We start from the raw sequence: 25226 nt of genomic DNA, 5'->3' as shown, positions 1-25226 counted from the left end.
TTAACAAGACAAGGCTTAGTCTTGTGAAATGGAGGGCAGAGCTTATCCCGACTGAAAAGCAAATAGATAGTACTAGAAATAGCATAATATTTGTGTAGAGAGGGACAGTGCTTAGTCCCATGCAGATGGGGAGGCAAAGATTAGCCTCATACAAATATGGAGGCAAGGATTAGCCTCATGCAATATGGAGGCAAGGATTAGCCTCATGCAAGTAGGGAGGCAGGGATTACCTCATGCATGTATGGAGGCAGGGATTAGCCTCATGCAAATATGGAGGCAAGGATTAGCCTCATACAAGCATGGAGGCAGGGATTAGTCTCATAAAAATAGGGACGCAGGGATTAGCCTCATGCAAGCATGGAGGCAAGGATTATCCTCATGCAAATATGGAGGCAGGGATTAGCCTCATGCAAATATGGGCAAGGATTAGCCTCATGCAGGCATAGAGGCAGGGACTAGCCTCATGCAAATAGGGAGGCAGGGATTAGCCTCATGCAAATGGGGAGACAAATATTAGCCTCATGCAAATACGGAGGCAAGGATTAGCCTCATGCAGATATGGAGGCAAGGATTAGCCTCAAGCAAGTAGGGAGGCAAGGATTAGCCTCATGCAGATATGGAGGCAAGGATTAGCCTCGTGTCAATAGAGAGGTAGGGATTAGCCTCATGCATATTTGGAGGCAAGGATTAGCCTCATGCAAATATGGAGGCAAGGATTAGCCTCATGCAGGTAGGGGTGTACATGGACTGGGTTTGTTCGGTCTTTATCAAAACCAAATCAAACCAACTATATCGGTTTGAATTGGTTCGGTTTTGTCGAATTTTTTGGGTTTTCGGGTTTTTTTGTTACATGAATATTATTTCAATCTTACTTTGTTAAAATTATAGATAAAGCTTTGATAAGTGAATATATGTTTAGTAAATATGGAAAAAATTGATAAGCATATGATCTATTAAAATATTCTAATAGGAGAATTTTTACTAATACGTGAAAGTTATTTTCTTAGTCATCTAACAATAATTTTTCGTTAATTTACGCTTTCAAGGTTAATACAAGAGAAAATTCCAAATATTTCTACCTTTTCTAAAGAAAATTCACTATAAAGTCTTAAAAATATAAATAAAATTTATATATTTATATGTCAGTTTGGTTCGAATTTTTTTCCTCAATACCAAACCAAGTCAAACCAAACCTAGTCGGGTTTTTTAATCGGTTTGATTTGGTTTTTCAGTCTGGTGCGGTTTTTCAGTTTAGTTTGAACACCCTTACATGCAGGTATGGAGGTAGGGATTAGCCTCATGCAGATATGGAGGCAAGGATTAGCCTCATGCAGATATGGAGGCAAGGATTAGCCTCATGCAGGTAGGGAGGCAAGGATTAGCCTCATGAAGATAGGGAGGCAGGGATTAGCCTCAGATATGGAGGCAAGGATTAGCCTCATGCAAATATGGAGGTAGGGATTAGCCTCATGCAAATATGGAGGCAAGGATTAGCCTCATGCAGATATGGAGGTAGGGATTAGCCTCTTGCAAATAGGGAGACAGGGATTAGCCTCTTGCAAATAGGGAGACAGGGATTAGCCTCATGCAAGCATGGAGGCAAGGATTAGCCTCATGCAAGTGGGGAGGCAAGGATTAGCCTCATGCAAGGGCAAATAGCAAACAAAAGTAGAATGTTCCTTAGCTGGGACTACGTTCAGTGTCTGGTGACCCGTTTGGTAGTGACTTTGCTTCATGTAAATATATTTGCAGACGCTATTACTACGTCAGATGTACCTGCGTTCAAAGAATAAATTATAAGTTTTGTGAGGGGAGGTTGGTTCATGCTTTGCTCCTCTAGCCTTGCTTTTCTCTGCTTTGGAGGCCTTTTCGAGTTTCCCTGGGTAACATCCGATTGTGAAGGAAATAAAGTTTTCGAAAATATGCAATTATTGATAAAAATAGAGTCATTTTAGAAACGTATTGATATATCAAGTAATTTTGATGAACGAGTGACTGTAACATATCTCAAAGGCATTGCAGCTCTTTTATGTTAGAATTTTGAGGGTCCTCCTCAAAATTCTGCCCCAATTTAGTAGATGATCCTTCGGTTGTTTGTGGATAATAGGATTTGCTGAACCTTCTTTGAAATTTTGGGAATCCTTCTCAAAATTCTGTCCTAGTATTCTTAACTGATTACTGATCGTCAGACACATGTTGCCGCTGGCTGAACTTGCTCCAGAATTTTGAGGATCCTTCTCAAAATTCTGCCCAGTTTCTGATCTTGGGGGAAATGAAAATTTTATTATGATATGACCGAACCCATAAGGCTTCCTACGTATCCCCTCTTAAATGGGAATCAGGTCAAGCATAATTCAATTACATCAGATGAGTAAATGTAAATAATCTAAGCATAGTATCTCTTGACTGCATCTAAATTGATTGATTTTGGCCAGATTTCTCCATAAATTTCTGCAAGTATGAGTGCTCCTCCTTTTAACACCCTATGAACCATGTAAGGACCTTGCCAGTTGGGAGAGAATTTCCCTTTTGCTTCATCTTGATATGGGAAGATCCTCTTCAGCACCAACTGACCTGGTGCAAATTGCCTTGGTTTAACCCTTTTGTTGAAAGCTTTGGACATTCTATTTTGATAAATTTGGATGTGACACACTGCGTTCATCCTCTTTCCATCGATAAGGGACAATTGTTCATAGCAACTTTTTATCCACTTTGCGTCGCTGAGTTCAGCTTCCTGTATGATTCTTAAATAAGGAATCTCTACCTCGGCTGGGATGACAACCTCGGTACCATAAACCAGCATGTAGGGAGTTTCCCCAGTTGATATTCGAACTGTAGTGCGGTATCCCAATAAAGCAAAAGGTAGCTTCTCATGCCATTGTTTGTGCTTCTCTACCATCTTCCTTAGTATCTTCTTGATGATTTTGTTAGCGGCTTTTACGACTCCATTAATCTGGGGTTTGTAGGCTGTGGAGTTCTTGTGCTTGATTTTGAAAGTTTCACACATGACTTTAATCATATCACTGTTGAGGTTGGAGGCATTATAAGTAACAATAAACTCGGGAACTCCGAATCGACAAACAATTCGATCCTTGATAAAATCTGCGACGACTTTCTTGGTTACAACTTTGTAAGATGCTGCTTCCACCCATTTCGTGAAGTAATCAATGGCTACCAGAATAAATCTATGTTCGTTTGAAGCAGTGGGATCAATCTAACCAATAACATACATTCCCTGGGAGGCGAATGACCAAGGAGAGCTTGCTGCATTGAGCTCATTTGGCGGCACTTTTATCATATAGGCATGCACCTGGCACTAAAAGAATTTGTGGACATACTAGATGCAATCTGTTTCCATAGTTATCCAAAAGTAACCGGCCCTAAGTGTCTTCTTAGCCAAGATGAAACCATTCATGTGCAGGCCACAAGTCCCGACATGTACATCCTCAAGTAGCTTAGAAGCTTCCTTTGCGTCGACACATCTTAGCAAACCCAAATCAACAGTTCTCCTATACAAGATTCCTCCGCTATGGAAGAAGTGATTGGAGAATCTCCGGAGTGTATGTTTCTGAGTGTGGTTTGCATACTCCGGATATTCTCCCTTTGACAAATACTCCTTGATGTCATGGCACCAAGGTTTTCCATCTGTTTCTTCTTCAACATGAGCACAATATGCCAGCTGATTATGGATCGTCACTGGAATGGGATCAATATAATTCTTATCTGGATGTTGTATCATAGATGACAAGGTGGCCAATGCTTCGACAAATTCATTCTAAATTCTAGGCATTAATCGAAATTCTATCTTCGTGAATCTCTTTCTTAATTCCTGCACATGGTGCAGATATGGCAGTATCTTGGAATTCTTGGTGGTGCACTCTCCTTGTACCTGGTGCACAAGCAAATCTGAATCACCGATTACCAACAATTCCTGAATGTTCATGTCGACTACCATGTTGAGCCCTAGTATGCAGGCTTCATACTCTGCCATGTTGTTGGTGCATGAAAATCTGAGTTTAGCAGATATCGGATAATGTTGACCCATTTCTGATACCAAAACTACTCCAATACCCACTGCTCTAAAATTTGCAGCTCCATCAAAGAACATTCTCCAATCGTCATATGCTTCGGTAATATCTTTTCCTACAAATGATTCATCAGGAAAATACATCTTCAAAGGTTCGTACACTCCTCCCACCGGTTTTTTAGTCAGGTGATCTGCCAATGCTTGCCCTTTGACAGCCTTTTGAGTTACGTAGATGATATCAAACTCACTTAATAGTATCTGCCACTTGGCCAACTTTCCAGTCGGCATGGGTTTCTGGAATATGTACTTTAGAGGGTCCATCCTGGATATGAGGTATGTAGTGTAGGCACAAAAGTAATGCCTCAAGTACTGAGTTGTCCAGGTCAAAGTACAGCAAGTGCGTTCAAGCAGAGAGTACCGTACTTCATAAGGTGTGAACTTCTTACTCAGATAATATATGGCTTGCTCCTTTCTTCCTGCCTCATCATGTTGTCCCAAAACACATCCGAAGGCTCCATCCAATACAGATAGATAGAGTAGCAAATGTCCTCCTGGTTCTGACGGGACCAGAACTGGTGGAGTGGACATGTACTCCTTAATCTTGTCAAAAGCTTTCTGACAATCCTCTATCCATCTTATTTCAGCATTTTTCCTCAGCATCTTGAAGATGGGTTCACATATGACTGTGGACTATGCTATGAAGCGGCTGATATAGTTGAGATGTCCTAGGAAGCTCATCACGTCTTTTTTTCTCTTAGGTAGTGGTAACTCCTGAATAGCCTTGACTTTAGATGGATCTAGCTCGATCCCTTGATGACTGGAGATAAAACCTAATAACTTTCATGCAGGAACCCCGAATGCACACTTTGCGGGGTTCAGTTTCAAGTTGTACCTCCGTAGCCTGTCAAAAAACTTTCTCAAATCCGCTATGTGATCTGCAGCCCTCTTGGATTTGATAATGACGTCGTCCACATACACCTCTATCTTTTTGCATATCATATCATGGAAGATGGTTGTCATGGATCTCATGTAAGTAGCTCCAGCATTCTTCAGACCGAATGGCATCATCTTGTAATAGTATACGCCCCAAGGTATAATAAAAGTTGTCTTCTCTACATCTTCTTCATCCATCCAGATCTGGTGATAATCCGCGAAACAATCTACACTGGATTGGAGTTCATGCTTGGAGCAATTATCAATCAGGATGTGTACATTTGGTAGTGGGAAGTCATCCTTGGGACTTGCTATGTTCAAAATCCCGGTAGTCAACACATACTCTGACCTTCCCATCCTTCTTCGGATCTGGCACAATGTTAGGTAACCAGGTTGAGTACTCAACTACCCTGAGAACTTTGGCTTTGATATGTTGGTGGCTTCCTCCTTGATTTTCAAACTCATATCTATTTTGAACTTTCTGAGTTTCTTCTTCACTGGCAGGCACATGGGATTAGTAGGCAACTTGTGAGCCACTATGGACGTGCTCAAACTAGTCATATCATAATACGACCATGCGAAAATGTCCTCATACTCTTTTAGTAAATGAATGTACTCTCCCTTCTCTGTTGGTGACAAGTGAATACTGATGCGGGTCTCCTTGACGGTCTCAGCATCTCCCAAATTTACTACTTCGGTCTAGTCCAGATTGGACTTAGGCTTATTCTCAAAATTTTCAACCTCCCTGACAATTTCCTCGGGTATCTCATCTTCTTCATCTGAATCACTATTCTCATACTGCGTTGCCTTATTACATGTCACAGTCACTGGTTCATCAAGAAAAGTAATAATAACGCTGTAGAAAGAAAAAATATAAAAATAGTAATGAATAATAAAGAGAAAACGCATTTGATTAAGATTGAAAAATCATCCAGACAAGTACGACTCAATGAATCAGGCATTTATTTTAAAACAAGTAAATCTTAAAATAAAATTACTGGAAATCTTAAATGCCTAGAATGGCTATAGAAGTAAAATTTGCCAAGCTACCCAGGGACTTGGCGGGCTCGGGATGGTGTGTCGGTCTAGTTCCTGAGAACGGCTCCCTTATTTACGGTCTGAATGGTGAGGCCTTCTTCTTCCTCCTCCTCAATTATGGCACTACAATCCATGTCCGCATCCTCCAAGAACAAATTCCTCAACCCAGCTAGTGCTTCCTCTTCTGTAGTCCCCCATATCGTTTTAGCTTGGTGAAAGCTTGTTCCAAACGTGGCACCAGTTGCTCGAGAGGGTAGTACGATCCATGCCACGGAGGCGACCAATTTCTATACTTTTGCCATGTGTACTGGTATCCGAGCCCAAAGGTGGTACCATGATGTTTCAACTGTATTGGTTTGGTGATACCTTGGAGGTTCTTTTCCAATCCTTTGTCGGGTTCATATCTAGACCAGGCCAATATGCTTTCTATTTTACTACTTCACCATTTATCCTTTTCGACGGAGTTGACCCGTTCACTATGATAATAGGTTTCCCCTCCTACCCTTCTTCTATGTCCAATAGCCAGAATGGTTTGACTAGTGTAAATGGGGTTACTCCTATCTCTGTGAATGATCACCTCATGACGATTCCATTCGAATTTCACGGCTTGATATAGTGTGGAAGGCTCGGCTCCGGCGGCATGGATCCATGGTCGGCCCAATAGAAGATTATATGATGCTGGTATGTCAAGCACCTAAAACTCGACGTCGAACCAAGTTGGCCCCATCTGCAAACAAAGGTTGATTTCCCTGATTGTGGCCCTTTGGGACCCATCAAAAGCTTTCACGTTCATGATTCCTGCCCGTATTTCATGAAATCCTCTGTCCAACCTTTTCAGAGTGACCAATGGAAAAATATTTAGGCTTGAACCTCCGTCAATCAAGACCCTTGCAATGAATTTGTCTTCAAATTGCACTGTAATATGCAATGCTCGGTTGTGATTCAATCCCTCAGGCGGTAGCTCATCTTCGTGGAAGATAACCTTATAACTTTCTAGTACTTGCCCCACCATATTGATCATTTCTCCGCTAGTGATATCTCGCTCAGCACTTTCATTAAAGCATTCTTATGTGCCTTTGAATTTTGCAACAGTGACAGGATAAATATCTAAGCTGGGGTTTTGTTTAGATGGTCAATGACGAAATATTCCTTTGCCTGTACTTTCCTCCAAAGGTCATCTGGTCCTGTCTCAATGATGGGCTACCTGGTAGTGGCATCCTTGCTTGATCCTCCCAAGTGTTTAGGTGTATATACTCTTCCAGTCCTAGTAATTCCTTGTGCAACATCAGATTCTTCTACCTTGGCCTTCCCTTTTCGCCGAGCCTCTGCAACGTAATCCCAGGGTATTGCTTTTGAGTTGAATGGAGGTGTGGTTGATACTGTCACGGTGAAAGGTGTGACTACTTCTACCTCAAATGGAGCGGGGGTGGCCACAGGCGGAGCCACCTCTACCTCAAATGGAACTTATGTAGTTATCTCAACCTCGATTGGTGACCGAGTCTGTACTACAACAGGAGTAAGTGTGACTGCAATTTTAAAGTCATCGCCTTCTCGAATAAGCCTAATTGACCCCTGAGGTCCCACTCTTTGTTCGTCTCTATCACATGTACTCCACCACCTCTATGATCAGGGAGTTGGTTATCGCGGACATTAGGTGCGGCTTCCTTTGCCTGTATGACCTTGGTGTCAATTAGCGTCTGAATCTTATCCTTCAATGTTCGGCACTTAGCAGTGGTGTGACCCTTCATACCGGAGTGGTACGCACAAGTTTTGTTCGGATTGACCCATTGGGATGGGTTTTCTAATGACACAGTGGGAACAAGAGTGACGTAACCCGCGGCTTTCAACCTTTCATATAACTGGTTGATGAGCTCAACAATGGCGGTGTATTGTCTGGGTGGCTTGCGCTCGAAGTTGGGTCTTGGTCTTAGAAAGTTTTGGCGAGTTGGAGGTAATTGGAAATGGGATGGTTGAGAGTTATAAGTGTGGTGGGCAGTGGCTGGTTGGGAATATCTGGGAGATGAGGGTTGATATGTGGGTGGTGGTGCTTGGTACGTGGGTGGAGGTGTTTGATATGTAAGTGGAGATTTCAAGCCTTGGGCTACCATTACTACCCCAACATCTCTCTTCTTTGACATGCCACCTGATTGTAATGCCTTATTTGTGGCCTGTAGTGCCTCAAAGTTCGTTACCATCCCGCTTTTGATTCCTTACTCGATTCTTTCTCCAAGTTTGATGATATCAGAGAATTTATGATTTTCGATAACCATCAACCTTTCATAATATTGCGGATCATGTGCTCTAACAAAGAATTTGTTCATCTGTTCCTCATCCAAAGATGGCCTGACCTTGGTTGCTTCCGACCTCCAATGAGTAGCATACTCACGAAAAGTCTCAGTAGGTTTCTTCTTAAGATTCTGGATGTAGTAAACATCCGGTGCATTCTCTATATTGAACCTGAACCGGTCCATGAAATTTGACGCCATACTTACCCAATTAGCCCATTCTTGGGATCTTGACTGATGTACCAGAACAAATCATCCCCGTTAAGACTCCTCATAAAGAGTTTCATTCGGATCTTTTCGTCTTTCCCGACCCCAACAAGTTTGTCGCAATATGTCCTCAGATAAACTCTGTGATCACCTAAGCCGTCGAACATCTTAAACATGGGAAATTTGTATCCCTCTGGTAGTTCTACATCTGGCTGGATGTATAGGTCTTCATAGTTCAGCCCTTCTATTCCTTTGCCACATTCGACACCTTGAACTCGGCTTGTTAACTTCTTGAGTTCTTCAGCCATGTTTTTAATGAGCAAGTCCTTTTCGGAGGACTCTGGTGTATAGGAGATAGGTTGGATAGAGTGAGGTACGGTTTCTACATATATAAGGTTGTTTTCATGGGTGTTAGGGACTTGGTTGTAATGATGGTCATTAGTTGAGTTTTGGGGAGTGTGATAAGTGGTGGTTGGTGGGTACTAAATTGGCTGTTGGTGATGTTGTGGAGAAGTTGGTATTGGTAATGGATTGAGATTTTGGGGGGGAGTTACGTATTGATTTGGTGCGGAAGGATTTTGTAGATATTGGTTTTGTGTGTTTTGGGGAGGTATTGGGTTCTTTGTGTTCTGTTGGTTAATGTCGGGGACATTTAGGGTGAGTGACAAGTTTGCCAAGTTGCGAACCTGCTCAAGTTCTCCTTGCAATTCCAATATCTTTTGTTCTAATCTCAGGACTAGATCATTTGGGTCCGGAGTACTACGGCCATCTGAGGTTTCTGCATTCTCAACATTCTCCTTTCGGATACCACTTAAGTCGTTCATTTTTTCTTTTCCTCTACCTTTTGTATGTCTTGGAGAAGGAGGAGGTGGAGGGCCTCTAGATCTGGTGTGGTATGCTGACGAGACCAGTATGAGTGAACCAACCTAAGGGGATGCGAATAATAAAAATAAGTAAAAAGATAAAAAGGTAACGAGTAAGTGAGGATTCTGAAATGTTTGCAGTATTTAAACACATATTGCAAAAACGTAAATTCGCATCTTAATTTGGGAGCCTTGTTGTGCCCGAGGTAGGCCTAGCGACAAATAAATTTGGAGATCTTTAAATGTCAATAAATGCTTCATTTCATATATAAAAGTAGGCGAATCCCAAAACGAGACTAAGATAATAAAAATAAGTCACTATTGGCACTTGGCCTTACTACATTTAGAAAGCAAATAAATCTAGCCTATTTGGTCCTAGAAGGACCTTCCCCATATTGGATCTTCCTAACTCCATCATATAGGTCCCCCAGCTCACGCAGACCCAGCAACAAGTAGGTTGTGGCCAGATGTCCTCCTTCAACTCCTTCAGCGTTCTGGCAATCCTCGATCCTCTTTATGACTTTACTTTCAAAATCTACTATTCCTCGCTCCAAATATTCCAATTTCCTGTTGGAAGTGTCTGCCATCTCTTTCCATTCTTCAATCAACCTCACATTCCTCTCATGTATTTCTCGGTGCTCATTCTCAAAGTCGTGGACCCTTTTGCGCAACCTGTTGTATTTGACTTAAGCCTCAGCTTCTTCGTCTATGATCCTATTCCCTCAACCAGTTCCTGACATTACAATCCTTTTCAGATTGTCTTCCAACCATACTAGGTAGAGAGGCTCACACTCTGTATGATACCTCTCTGGCTCGACGGTGTTCTTTTCCATAATGATTTTGCAGTGCCACATGTGCTGAGCTTGGCACTTGTAAGGGACGTCGTCATCTTGAAAGTATGCCCTAAAATGGCTCATCATGGCAACCCTGGGTACAACTTGTTTCCTGCCTGCTTGCCTCATAACTCTGATAGGGACTTAGGGGTATATCCCTCTCAACCCAATCAACACCAAGTGTAGAGCATCCCTAGATCTGATGATGAATTCGTCTGTTGGGAACCATTCAAACATCCATTGCACATGTTCCTCGATCAGACTGTCGAAGAACTCTACCCATTCTTTGGCACTTTCCGGCTGAGCAAACCTATCTGGAATGTAAGTCATCCACTTGGGGTGATGGAAGGCAATATGGTCGTTTCAAGCCCTTTGCGAAAATTCTTGGCGATAGTGACCCTTTTGAAAATGTTCTAACAACAGCAACTACAACAACAAGTTCCAACCCTCGAAATGCTTGACCCCTTTTTTATAGCGCTCCAGAGCCCTATAGATGTCGGCTATGATCATGGGGTCTATAGTGTATGTTTGTCCATTGATCCCTTCCATTAAAGTCTTGGAGACCATGGCCAACCTGGTGTGGATTCTTTCCCTTTTCATTGGGAATACTATCAGGCCCAAGAAGCATATAATGAACACGAACACTCTGTGGTGGATGTGGCCCATAGAAGTGAGAGAGATCTCATCGTGGTAGGTACAGTAGGACTTGCTATGGCCATACCTCTCATACAGTTATTCAAAGGGTATGTAAGATTCTTTCAGTCATACCAAGTCAGCATTCTTCTTCAACCCCATCATCTTTAAGAACCCTTTACCGGTACGGTTCTCCGATACTAATAACCCAGGACTATCCCAAGTCAATCCCACAAGCACTCAAATTTCTTCTAGAAGTGGTGTCATTTCTATATTGCCAAAATGGAACACAGACCTCTCACTATTTTAGAACAAAGTGGCAGCCTCGATCAACTTGTTGTTTGGCTCAATGTATAGCAGGGAAGGCAAGTTGCCCAGGTACTTCCTTACATGTTTCTTGTCACTTGAGGAAAGGTCCTTCCACCAATCTAGCAGCAATGGTGGAATGTTGCTAACCATACTGAATCTGGGAAACTCGTGCCTCATTTTCTGCAAAACAAAAGGGTTAGGCCTTTCTCCCCCACCAAACTCGACTATTTATACATTTATGATTAGCATATTGGCATTTAGTTCTCCAAATTAATGCACATAACGTGGTTGTGTCTGTTGGGATTATGGAAACCCCGGTGGACTTTGGATAAAGCTCATCTTAAAGGATCATTATGTGGACAACATAATTGATCCGACTAGGTTTGACCATGATGCATGCACAATTTCGATCAGAGTAAGGCTACTATAGGATTTTAGACTGGTACCCTCAAACAGACAACTTAAGGGGGGAAAGGCACAGAACCGTCGACTACACCGCTGATCGACTGGTTTTACCGCAAATAAAACTTTTTCGAATTTAATGGTAATAAACAGGAAGAGCGCAACCACTCATTAAGCGTTACTATAGGATTTGATATGCACGAGTGTAATATGATGTGGAGCATGATATATGCAGCAATAAATAGCACGTAGTCAAGTATTTGCACGTAGGAAAAATAAATACAGTATATAAATAATTGAAAGACAGTTACAGAAAAAGAAAACAAAGAGACAAGTGAGTTTCATGAATAAAGAAACATAAATGCTTTAAATAGGCAGTTAAATTCAAATAAGGGGAAAGCGTTTAGGATAGAGCATGCTTGGACTAATTCAAAAAAATAAGTTCGTTATGGTAAGAGCCTAAGATATTCCCAGTAGAGTGGCCATGCTGTCGCGTCCCCTTTTTTCCTCCGCGGAGAAAGTCCGGGTTCCGATGTTCATAGGGGGTAATAACTCATTTCTTTTTGGGAATTTGGGTATTTGAAGAGTCGCCACCTAATGAATTAAGGTGCGTTAGGGCACCTAGAGTATTTAACTCTTAGACTAGTTTGCATTACCAGAGATTTAGGGTAAGAGCACGAAATAACCTTGAGGGGAAGGTGTTAGGCACCCCTCTCGGTCCACAATAGCGGGTCCCAACCGAACTTATACTTATGAATTAGTCCTTTAACAAACAAGAAGTTGAAACACATAATTTGTAAATAAAGCATGTTGGACAGTGTTTGACTCAAATAACAATAAGATAAAGAATTTGAGCAAGTTGCATATAAAAGAGTAAAGTTTAAACATTGAGAATTGGAGAAAAGGGTCCTATGTTGGTTAGCCTACAGGATCACCCCACACAATGCCCGGTAAACACTACTCAATGAGGGGCTACACGTGACATTAGTGCGTAGTCATCATATCCTATTCTAACCAATTCCCCCCTCTTGTTCGTAGCCTAAAGCGTTCTAGTAACCTTGACAATGTCCTATGCGTGCACTACCCATCCCTTCCTCGTGCCCCTGGAGGTATTTTAAGACCTTTATTCTTGGGACAGTTCTAAACTTTCCTAAGGTTTAATGGATAAAAATCTAGGCATCAATCAAAAACAGTTAGGACTGCATTCAAACAAACAAGTGTAGACATGTGATTTTTGACCCTCCCCAAGATTTTTCATATTTTAGCACGTAAATATTTAATTTAAGCCTAATATAACTATTTCAACTATTTTTGACTTCTTTACTTTATTTTGTTCATAAAAATGGAAAATTACAAAAAATACTTTAGTATGTATCTTTCATATTCTTAAAAAAAATACAAAAATAGTACCTTAATTTTATCTTTATATAATCTTGAAAAATACAAAAAAAAAAATATGTAATAGTTTCATGTTTTAATATAGTATAGTTTAATTAATTAGAATTTATTTTTTGCATCATGTAGTATAGTTATCTTATATTAAGGGAATTTAGCTATGGTTTTAATTAATAATTTTTGGATTCTTCTTAACCCAAAATTGAAACACACAAAAAAAAATGACATGGTCCAACCCAATTACCCTTGGCCCATTCTTCCCTACCCATTAGCCCATTTAAGTTCAAGATTTAATCCTAACCTTCTATTTCTTTATAATCCAATGGCCATCATTCTTTCCCACTTCCATATAAAATACCTAATTATAGAAACCCTACCATAAGTTTTCAATTCCTAGACCTAGACTCTAACTCCAAAATAAAATGGGGACCTTCCCAAAATAATATTTCGATCCTCTCTTTCTCTGAAAAGGGATCCCACACCATCTCTATTTTTGGCAAAGGGATAGATGATCCCCATCCGACAAAAAAAAACAAGAAAAAATGGCGTTGGTTTTGCTGATTGTTAGTAAATGAACCCCAAATTGAGATCGAAGATGATTGGTGGCGGATGAAAAATCTGAGAAAAGTTTGCAATTGAAAATGTTTGCAATTGAAAACATTGGCAAAACTCACTTTTTCATGATGTGCAATTGATAAAGAGGTTGGACCCACTAACAATATTGGAAAAGACTTTGCTTTTAAATTAGCCAGAAAAGGGCTAAATCAGTCGAGGTTTCGGTATGTTAATTGCGGTGTTTCGGTCCAAGGATTATTGCTTTGTTTAGCCCGATTGATTTGCAATTTTCAACTTTGTTCATCAATAAAAGGTTCATTTCTCAATTTTATTCTCATTTCGTTGTGTTATAATAGTCTGGTGCGCGTGTTTATTGGTGATTCTATGTTGTTTGAGTAGCATGTCTTAGTTTTTCATTTATATTGTTTTTAATAAATTTTATTTCGATTGTGATGTATGTAGTCTTGGTTCTTGGATAAATGCTTTTAAGTTGGTAGATGGAAAATTGGAATTCTTTCTTTCTTGGTAAGGGATAAGAATAGGCCATAGGGTGAGTTTTGAACTATAAGGAATCTGGCCAAGTAATAGATCATGTTAGCTAGCCTATTTGCCCCAATAATATCTCGTTCATAAATTTGGCCTCGCAACAATCATAAAGATTAGGAAAATAATTCAAATGCGTAGCTTGCTTTAGGCGTGCTAGTTAATAATTTATCTTCCTAAACTCGGGTGCGCATTTATGTGACCCAAATTCAAATTTCAACAATGTTATATAAAATGTGTTGCGGACTGCGGGTGCATTTATGTGCATTTATTTCTTAAAAATAAATAAAAGCGGTTTTAAAGTTAAAATTGAACTATAGGCTAAAACATGTGTTAAAATCAGATAATAGGCCAATTATAACGGTTGAGCGACCGTGCTAGAACCACAGAACTCGGGAATGCCTAACACCTTTTCCTGGGTTAACAAAATTCCTTACCCGAATTTCTGGTGCGCGGACTGTTAAACAGATTCAATCTTTTCCTCGATTTAGGATTTGAACTGGTGACTTGGGACACTATAAAATTATCCCAAGTGGCGACTCTTAATTTAATAAATAAATAATCCCGTTTCGATTGTCACTTAAATTGGAAAAACTCCCTATATGCCCCTTTCGAGGTGTAGAAAAAAGGAGGTGGCGACTCTGCTGGGGACCGAACCCAGAATCTCTAGTTCAGGGTTCAAGAATTCGAGCTTAGAATAATTGTTATAGTTGGCTTTATCCATTATCTTATTTTGTTACATGATTTGGGCCTAATGTGCTAATTGATTGCTTTTACCGCTTTGATATTCCATAAACTGTATATAAACTGTTATGAAATCCCTCTTCTCTCTGAGTTTTCTAAATCATGAAGAAGTGTGCACTTCGTGTGACTTCTTTTCTGTTAGAGTCATATTCAAAATTTAGAATGAGGTTCGGACAAGTTGCAAAGCCGGTGAAGCTTCTGTATTCCCGGTACGCTGCCCCCCCCTCGGCTCGAGATGTCCGCTCGGGTAAGCCAGGTCTAGAACAATAAACCCAGGTTTTGAACCTAGAATAACTCATCCTCATGCCGGATCCCTAAATAGGAACGTTTGTTTGCATCATGTGCATTTGACTTTGGAGACTCAACACAGGGGTTGGGTTTGTCTAGGACAGGTGTACCCGAAATGAAAAGACCATCTTGATGCATCCTATGTGCTACATGTTGTATTTCTTCAAGGTTAAAAGGGTCATTTGGCGGACCAATGATAGTTGAGATCAAACGAAAAGAAAGAAAAGAAAAAGGAAAAAAAAAGGTGAAGTGTGAAAATAAAGCAAAGTAGGGTCCGATTATGTTTTCTGTCACATTTTATTAAGGAAAAAGCATGAAAAATTCAAAAAGATTTTGCACTTTTTCATCATTTTCTGAAAATTAAAAAAAAAGGAAAAAGAAAATCCAAAAGAATTTACATGTTTCATGATTTTTCAAAAAAAAAATATTTTCTCTAAATTAGTTGTTTCTTTTATTCTCGCTCGTATCCAATCTGCCCGAACTACGCATACCTGATTCTCGTCTTTCGGGGCGTGATACGTAGGCAACCCACATAGGGTGCGGTCTTCCTAGTAAATCTTAGGTTCTCGGCTTTGCGGGGTCCTAACCAAATTTTTCACTTCTTACCACCTTTTGGCCAAATAAGCCATTTTGCAAAGATAGCCTAAATCAGGTCTTGCATGTGTCTAGTAGGGAATGGTATTGTCTCACATAGTGTTGGTTTAAGTTTTCTTATAAAAGTGAGGATTTACTTACTAGAGTTTGAGCATAACAGATACTCTAGGATCACTGCATTCAGGAGCTGCTCGAGGAGCCATTTTATATTTTTGAGTCTATTGTTCATGTTTTACTTTCTAGTCCTGTATAGTAGTATTCAGTCATTTAGTTGATTTTCTTGAGTCTGTCATAGTCTAGTTAAGTTTGTCAGTTTTTTTTTATTATTTCCCTTTTTGTATTTGAAAATGTATTATGAATCAAAATCCAAAAAAAATATATTTTGTGTTTTTATATTTCCGTTAGAATTTTCTCTAAAAATACTACTCGTAGAAATTGAAAAAAAAATCAATTGAGGTGGATTTTTATTTAGGCAATTAATACCTAGAACTTAAAATAATTATTTTTATATTTTCCTTAGTATATTAAGACTAAAAATCCAAAAAAGAAGAGAATTTTCCTTTAGTACCTCTTTAAAAGGTTTTCTTTAAGGTATTAATTCCAAAAATCCAAAAAAAGATTTTCTTTTGAGGTTCTTATTTGGGGAATTAATGAAAAATGAAAAAATTTATTTTTTATTTTACAAGAACTTTAGGACATCGTACATAGAAGAAATAACATATCTTATCTTCTGTTTATTTTCAAAATTTCTCCTTTAGCTAATTAAAAAGTGAAATCCAAAAAACAGTTTTATCTTTTTCATTTCTCGTTACGAAGTTTTTCTTCAGGGATATCAAATGAAAATTCAGAAAAAAGGAGTCAAAAAAAAATATATCTTTCTTTTCTACGATTTTTCCTCAATAGAGTATTTGTTTCCAAAAAGAAAAGAAAAAGAAAAAATCCGTTAAGCTTGAGTTTAGAATAGGTTATAGAACATTAAGTCTAGAAAATTCAAAAAAAAAAGGTTTTGCTTCTTTATTTCTCATTTCTTATCGGATTAGTCATTAAGGTAAAAAAAGAAAAAAAAAGAGAATGTTAGTTTGTTTCCTTTATTCCTGATTTTCCAGAACTGCGCAATGATCTGATTCATGCGGGGTCATGATACCTAGGCAACCTACATAGGGTTCGATTGAATCATTTTTTTATTAAAAGAAAAAAAAGAAAAGAAAAAAAGAGGTGAAATTGTGGGATGTGAGATATGAGAGAAAGAAAGGGTGATGATAAAACAAAAGAGAAATGAAGGAAAATAGGCAAGCCAGCAAGTGCTAGAAAAGCAAAGAAAAGAGAGGTTGAAATGAACAAATTGGGATGATGCCAACTGACCTTTGTACCCTCGAAGTCATTTTAGAACCGATAACTGTGGCTAGGTGCATTGCACATAAAGTGAAGTTATCTTATGTTAGCTGCTCTAACGCTAACGTGATGACTTCATTTTGTTATATTCATAGCAGAAGGGTGGTTGGTTTGTGGTTTTAAAGTGGTAACACTTCTCTACAATATAAAGTCAAAGGCAATGGCAGACAACAACAGAACTGAGTTGGTTGATACCGGCACTCAAAAACAGTTGGTTGAACAGGATAATAGGTTGGTTGAAGAGGTAAAGATGTTAAAACGACAAATGGCTGACATGTATCAGGCTTGGATGACTGGGAAGGCGCCACCACCGCCACCACCTAGCTTCCTAGATGCTTCCCTTACCCAAACTCCGGACATAATGCCAGATGATCCTCCATACTCTCCAGATCTACCTGCTAATCTCCAAGCTCATGATGCCCAATATTACCCCTCAGAGGTTTCCCACAAGGTTCCCTACTCATACAAACAGGGCCCAAGGGATGAGCCTCATGTTGAAATGAAAGGTTCGCAGGAAGAAAAGGGAAAGATGGGGCACCCAAGAGGCTGAAAGGCATATAACAGTCCTTAAAGAACAAGCAAGGAATGAGAGACCAGGGAAGCATGGCTTACAAGGAACTATCTGTGTCCCTTGACGTTCGCTTGCCCGCGGGGTTTAAAGTGACAAAATTTAACTTGTATGATGGGTGTGGGGATCCGGTAACCCACCTGAAGGTTTATTATGGTGAAATGAGAGGTGTTGGAGAGAAAGATGACTTGATGATGGCGTATTTCAGTGAGAGCCTGACTGGGGCTTGGACTGGCATGCTCGTCAAGATGTTGGTAAGTGACCTACATTGGGTGCCATGGCTCAAGATTTTGTTCAATACTTTCAATATAAATCAGGCATTTCCCCAGACCGCTCCTCCATATCTAGGATGGGAAAGAAGCCAGAGGAAAGCTTTAGAGAGTTTGGGCTCAGATAGAGGGAGCAGGCTGCTCGAGTCAATACCCCGATTGGTGAAGAAGAAATTATTGAGCTTTTCCTACAAGCTCAGGGGCCCACCTACTTCAGTCATTTGATCCCGGCCCTAGGGAATCCTTTCAATGATGTGTTAAGAATGGGGGAGCTAATAGAAGAAGGAATCAAGTCAGGCAAAATCATGAGTTGTTCGAAAAATATTCAGAACATCCCAGTAAGCTTGGGTGGAAGAAAGAGAAACAGAGAAGATGATCCAATGGTCTTTCCCGATCAATACTTCCAGCCTCGAGATCGTCCCTGTGGATATCCTTATGCACCAGATGATCCTCCCTAATGCCACTTTTCTCCACAGAACTCCCAAAGTCGTACATCACTCTCCCAGTACCCAGCTCCACAAAATACCTATCTACCCCCACGAGCCCACCAAAAACTTCCTGGATCAGGTTTCCGGCCCAATCAAACCTTTAAGAATGAGAGGTTATGGAATAAGAAGACCTTCACTCCATTGGGAGAGTCATATGTCAGTCTGTTCCAGAGGCTAAGGATATTGGACATATTGAAGCCGACCTAGATAAAAATGCCAGACCCTCTTCCAAAAAAGTTTGATTTTTCTCAAAGGTGCAAATATTGCTCGGATGCCCTGGAGCATGACATAGAGAAGTGTTGGAATCTGAAGAATGCAATTCAGAAGCTTATTGATGCAGGTGACATTGTCGTGCAAAATCCAGATGCAGCAGACACTAGCCAAAGTCTGTCACCTGTGCATAATGAGACGCATATGGTGGGTATGATTTATTTTGAAAAGGAATGTGAGAATTCTTCTGGGATCCTTGGAGGTCCACATGCTACGAAGCTTTCAGCGCTATCAGAGGTTGATCCTAAGAATGAGCAGGCAAAGAGAACCCAAAGACAATAGTTTCAGAACAATGTGATGGAGGCTTGTGAAGGTCCTAGCATTGTTGATGCAGAAGTCAGTGGCTAATATGTTGAGTTTGATGATTGGAAAGACACTCTTTTCTTGGTTTGCCATGAAGGAGTTTTGGTGGTTTGTTTTGTTATCATTTCTGCTGTCCGGGTTATTTCAAGATTGTAATCCGGATATTGTCTTGTGACTCAAACCCTTATATCCTTTTATTTTGCTTAGTTTGTTTAGTTATAATAGCCCGTTTAGTGTTGTCTAGGTTTGTTCTAGGTTTGTAACCCCAGTTTGGTTTGTTTGTTTTGTTGTCCAAACCCTTTCACCATCTGTCTAATGCAATTTTCTGTTTTCTATGATTTCTAGTCATTTTCGTTTAGTTCTCTTTTCTTTTTATAGTTCTTTTCTTGTTGACTTTAGTGACATGACATGCACGTGTAACTCTCAGCCTAGTTTTAAAAGTCAGTTTAATCACAAAGCAATGAAACAATGTTGAAGATGTAAGGACATTTGAGGGAAATAAGTAAAGGCATTTTGAGATCACTTCAAGCCCGAATTGTGTGAAACTGGGGCAGGTAGAACATAAAAATACACTATTGAAATGCATCATGCTACATCAGGTGGAGATAATGGCAAGTTTGCCCCAAATTTGTAGGGGGCGTTTGTGGTAATGAGAGTGAGGGTGTTGTCCAATAGGGCTTGGTAACTAACAGATGTAGAAGGCGAATGTGTGGAAATGATTATCAAGTCTAGTGCAATCAAAAGATGTTACAAAGGTTTTCCTTGGTTTGTTTAATTGTGTAGTTTGTACTTGGCATGTTTTGGAGATTGGAATGACGAAGGCATTTTGTTCTGCTATCTAAACACTTTATCCTTCGTTACCCCTTTGAGGCTTATCTATTTTCTTTCATACCCCTATATCGGAATCAGTAGCAAAGATCAGAAACACAAGCGTGAAAGATGAGTAAAGGAAAAAGAGAAAAGAAAAAGAATGAAAAGAGAGAGAAGAAAAAGAAGAAGAAAGAGAAAAGAAAAAAAGAAAAGAAAAAAAGGAAAAAGAAGAAGAAAAACAACAACAAAAAGAAAAAGAAGGAAAGAAGAGAAAAGAAAAAGAAAAGAAAAATCACAACAAACAAAGTAATTCTTATAACATGAACTACGTTTGACCTGATTCTTTTTAAGGATACGTAGTCAGCCTCACGGTTTGGTCTCATCGAAATAAAAATCCATAAGTCCCCAAGCAAGAAACTGGGGAAGAAGTTATGGTTGCTGTATGAAATTTGATTCTGAAAGTTGTAATTTTGAACCCATTTGAATTGTTTTGAGCCTTTTATACCTTTTCTTTCTAATCCCGTCCAAAAGCCCACGTTACGGGCCAAAGAAAGACCTTCTGATCAGTCTTCGAGCGATGCCAGGTCGAGAAAATAGAGGTGATTCATATCAGGGGCAACACTCTGGTCCAAGCAGGAAAAATAATGAAAATGAGAGAGTCTTATCGGTGAAAACCCTCACAGGTACTGTAAGGCGACGGGAGCTGAGAGAAATCAAAATGAGAGAGTCTTATTCATGGAAAACTTCATGGGCACCGTAAGGCGATGAAAGCAGAGAGAAATAAAAAAGAAGAGAGCCTTATTGGTGAAAACCTTCACGGGCACCTTGAGGCAACTGTAAGTTGAGAAAAAGAATAAAACGAGAGAGGCTCGATGGTGAAAACCCCTCGGGCACTATATGTCGAATAAGGATTGTGAATCAGATTGGATAATCGGAGCATTGAAGCCCACTTTCACGGTTTGGGGTATAGTAGGAGTTGAACATCAGACCTAGTCGACAGAATAGGCCACAGGTGCATGTTACGGTCATTAGAGTTGGTGTCCACATCTGATAGGTTTCTACTTTGTAGTTTTCTTGTTAGGAATCATCTCTTTTCATTGTCCTTTACTCCGTTCCTTTTTGTCTTGTTTACTTCCTCTTCCTGAGTCTGCGCGGTTAGAACAAGTGAGAAATGACTTCAAAATTTGCCACCAGCTGTCCAATTGCACAAAACGGGGTCTGGCTAACACATCAAATGTCATAAGTCAGAAAAGAACAACAAGCACATTGAACTGGTAATAATCAACATGCTTTGGGATACCTGTGAAATACAAAGGTTTGGTACATATCAATTCAGGAATAATGCAACAAGATCGAGGGTGTTAGGTGAACGAATCAAAGGTATTTTTGGTGAAACACAAAGGTTTGGTATATATCAATTCATGAACAATGCAACAGATGGAGGGTGTAGGGTGAATGGATCAAAGGTATTTTCTGTGATAAGATTAACAAAGAAAGTAGTTAACCACTGACAAGCAAGGTCTTCCAAGCAGAAATCAAAGTTATCATGGCAAGTGAAGGAGCAATAGACCTCCAGGCCAATGCCGGTGGGTTAAGTCAGGAAAGAACACCATGCACATTGAGTGGATGGTAATTGATGTTCTTTGGGATTCATGTGAGACACAAAGGTTGGTAAATGTCAGTTCATGAGTAATACAACAGATAGAGGGTATTGGGTCTGAACGGAGAAGAGGTATTTTTTGTGATAAGGATGGCAGAGAAAGTGATTAGTCAAGGAACAAGCAAGGTCTTCGGGTGAAAATCAGTAATCATGAGAAGTGAAGGAGCAACAGCCCTCAAAGTCAAGGCCACAAACAAACCACCATATTTTAAACCGACAAGATTTTTCTTTGATTTGAAATAGGGGCAGAAAATTTCGTTTGTTCCGGAGAAATCCTCCGCTGGGTAAAGGCAAGCACCAGACAGGTTTGACTTGTGATTTGCAGGACCCGCTTGGATAATGTGATTTCATTTGAAGTTCCAGGACGCTCCTGGAAAATGGGACCTAGTTTAAAATTCAGAAATAGCATAATCTAGCACAAATATACCCCAAGGAATAGAAGATGGTTTCAAAGTTTGCATGTTCAAGACAGGATTCAATTAGGAATTTTCAGGACCCTCCTGAATAATGGGACTTAGTTTTAAGATTTCAATTAGATAACAACATTTAGCGTATGTTCTGTTGTAGGGTAGTATTATTCAGCCGTAAAAGTTGTCACTCTTAAGATAGGATTTGGTGTTTGATTTTCAGGATCCTCCCGGATAATGGGATTTAGTTTTAAATTCTCAGGATCCTCTTGGATAATGGGATTTAGTTTTTAAATCTTCAGGACACTCCTGGATAATGGGATTTAGTTTTTAAATCTTCAGGACCCTCCTGGATAATGGGATTTAGTTTTTAAATCTTCAGGACCCTTCTGGATAATGGGATTTAATTAAAATTTTCAGGACCCTCCTGGATAATGGGATTTAGTTTTTAAATTTTCAGGACCCTCCTGGATAATGGAATTTAATTTTAAAAAGTTTTCAAGACCCTCATGGATAATGGGATTTAGTTTTTAAGTTTTCAGGACCCTCCTGGATAATGAGATTTAGTTTTTAAATTCTCAGGATCCTTCTGGATAATGTGATTTAATTTAAAATTCTCAGGACCCTCCTAGATAATGGGATTTAGTTTTTAAATCTTCAGGACCCTCCTGGATAATGGGATTTAGTTTTTAAGTTTTCAGGACCCTCCTAGATAATGGGATTTAGTTTTTAAATTCTCAAGACCCTCCTGGATAATGAGATTTATTTTTAAGGTCTTCATAGATAACAAGATTTAGCGGAAGTTGTACCTTTAGGAAATATAACTTAGATTTAAAACTGTCATATAACTAGGAGTTTTCAGGACCCTCCTGGATAACGGGATCTAGCTTTTAAAATTCTTTGAGATTTTCTGGTAACATGATTCAATTAACACTCACAAGTACGCCCAACACCAAACTCGGGCGGAAGTTTTCTTTGTTTTGTTTATTTTGTGGAAATCAGGCACCCACCTTGAAAACAAGGGAATACATTTTCAAGTCCAGCAATCAGGCGCCCACCTGGAGAACAAGGGAATACATTTCAGCAATCAGGCGCCCACCTAGAGAACAAGGGAATACATTTCAAAGTTCAGCAATCAGGCGCCCACCTGGAGAACAAGGGAATACATTTCAAGTTCAGCAATCAGACGCCCACCTGGAGAACAAGAGAGTATAGTTCAAGTTTCACCTTTCAAGTTCTTACTGATATTTGGTAACACACCAAACTGGGGCAGAAGTTTTCTTTGTTTTTGTCTATTTTGTTGAAACCAGGCGCCCACCTGGAGAACAAGGGAATACATCTCAAGTCCAGTAATCAAGAGCCCACCTGGAGTACAAGGGAATACATCCAAGTTTCAGTAATCAAGAGCCCACCTGGAGAACAAGGGAATACATTCAAGTTTCAGCAATCAGGCATCTACCTGAAGAACAAGGGAAAACAATTTGAGTTTCAAGGGAAAGCAGTTCAAGTCTCAAAGGAAAATAGCTCAAGTTGGAAGTGGCAGAAGCTCGCGGCAGGAAGGCGAGTCAATAGACGAGATGATCAATGGAAGTAATCTCAGTCCAAAATAAAAAAAAATAAAAAAAAATAATAAGAAAAGAAAAAGGAAAAAAGGAGTGAATCCAAAATGCATAAGTTGAAACAAGAGGCGGATTGCTCAAGACATGACTGAGGTCACAAGCACTGCATGTCCGGTCTTGATCCAAAAGCTAAAGAAGAATGAGCTAGCACCTGCAGCTAACAAGCACCGAGGTTCTAATCTAAAGTATGCATGAAGAACCATTCAAGACTCAAGATCAAGCTTCAGAAGATTTATAGATAGGAATCTTGTAACCCGTAGTTGACAGGCTTAGCTAGTCTTTTTCATGTTTTGATTTTTGATGTAATAACGGGACCGCGGACCGAAACCTCGGTAGAACGGCACCTCGACTGGCTCTCCACCTCGGCATACTCCATCATCTCACTCACCTCTGAACTACACGTGGCCTAATTCCCTTATCGCCAAGGATATGTAGGCAGCTCAGATACCAGGGCTCGGTCACATTCCCTTCTCTCTTAGTTTTGGTCTCTCTAAATAAGGGTCGAGTCAAAAACATGTCTAGTCATTCTTTGTCTGAAAATACTTCGTATTTCCAGTCAAAGAGGGGCAACTGTAGACATGTGATTTTTGACCTTCCCCAAGATTTTTCATATTTTAGCACGTAAATATTTAATTTAGGCTAATATAGCTATTTCAACTATTTTTTGACTTCTTTACTTTATTTTCGTCATAAAAATGGAAAATTACAAAAAATACTTTAGTATGTATCTTTCATAATTCTTAAAAAAAAAAAAAAATAGTACATTAATTTTATCTTTATATAATCTTGAAAATTACAAAAAAAATGTAATAGTTTCATGTTTTAATATAGTATAGTTTAATTAATTAGAATTTATTTTTTGCATCATGTAGTATAGTTATCTTATATTAAGGGAATTTAGCTATAGTTTTAATTAATAATTTTTGGAGTCTTCTTAGCCCAAAATTGAAACACAAAAAAAAGACATGGTCCAACCCAATTACCCTTGGCCCATTCTTCCCAACCCATTAGCCCATTTAAGTGCAAGATTTAATCCTAGCCTTCTATTTCCTTCTAATCCAATGGCCATCATCCTTTCCCACTTCCATATAAAATACCCAATTATAGAAAGCCTACCATAAGTTTTCAATTCCTAGACCAAGACTCTAACTCCAAAATAAAACGGGGACCTTCCCAAAATAAGATTTCGATCCTCTCTTTCTCTGAAAAAGGATCCCACACCATCTCTATTTTTGGCAAAAGGATAGACGATCCCCATCTGACAAAAAAAACAAGAAAAAACGGCATTGGTTTTGCTGATTGTTAGTAAATGAACCCCAAATTGAGATCGAAGATGATTGGTGGCGGATGAAAAATCTGAGAAAAGTTTGCAATTGAAAATGTTTGCAATTAAAAACATTGGCAAAACTCACTTTTTCATGTTGTGTAATTGATAAAGAGGTTGGACCCAGTGACAGTATTGGAAAAGACTTTGCTTTTCAATTAGCCCGAAAAGGGCTAAATCAATCGATGTTCTGGTTTGTTAATTGCGGTGTTTCGGTCCAAGGATTGTTGATTTGTTTAGCCCGATTGATTTGCAATTTTTAGCTTTGTTCATCAATAAAAGGTTCATTTCCCAATTTTATTCTCATTTCGTTGTGTTATAATAGCTTGGTGCGCGTGTTAATTGGTGATACTATGTTGTTTGAGTAGCATGTCTTAGTTTTTCATTTATATTGTTTTTAATTAGTTCTATTTCGATTGTGATGTATGTAGTCTTGGTTCTTGGATAAATGGTTTTAAGTTGGTAGA

This window comes from Nicotiana sylvestris, chromosome 7 (assembly GCF_000393655.2).
Source record: "Nicotiana sylvestris chromosome 7, ASM39365v2, whole genome shotgun sequence".
In the NCBI taxonomy this organism is placed as follows: Eukaryota; Viridiplantae; Streptophyta; class Magnoliopsida; order Solanales; family Solanaceae; genus Nicotiana; species Nicotiana sylvestris.
This window is presented reverse-complemented; position numbering follows the sequence as displayed.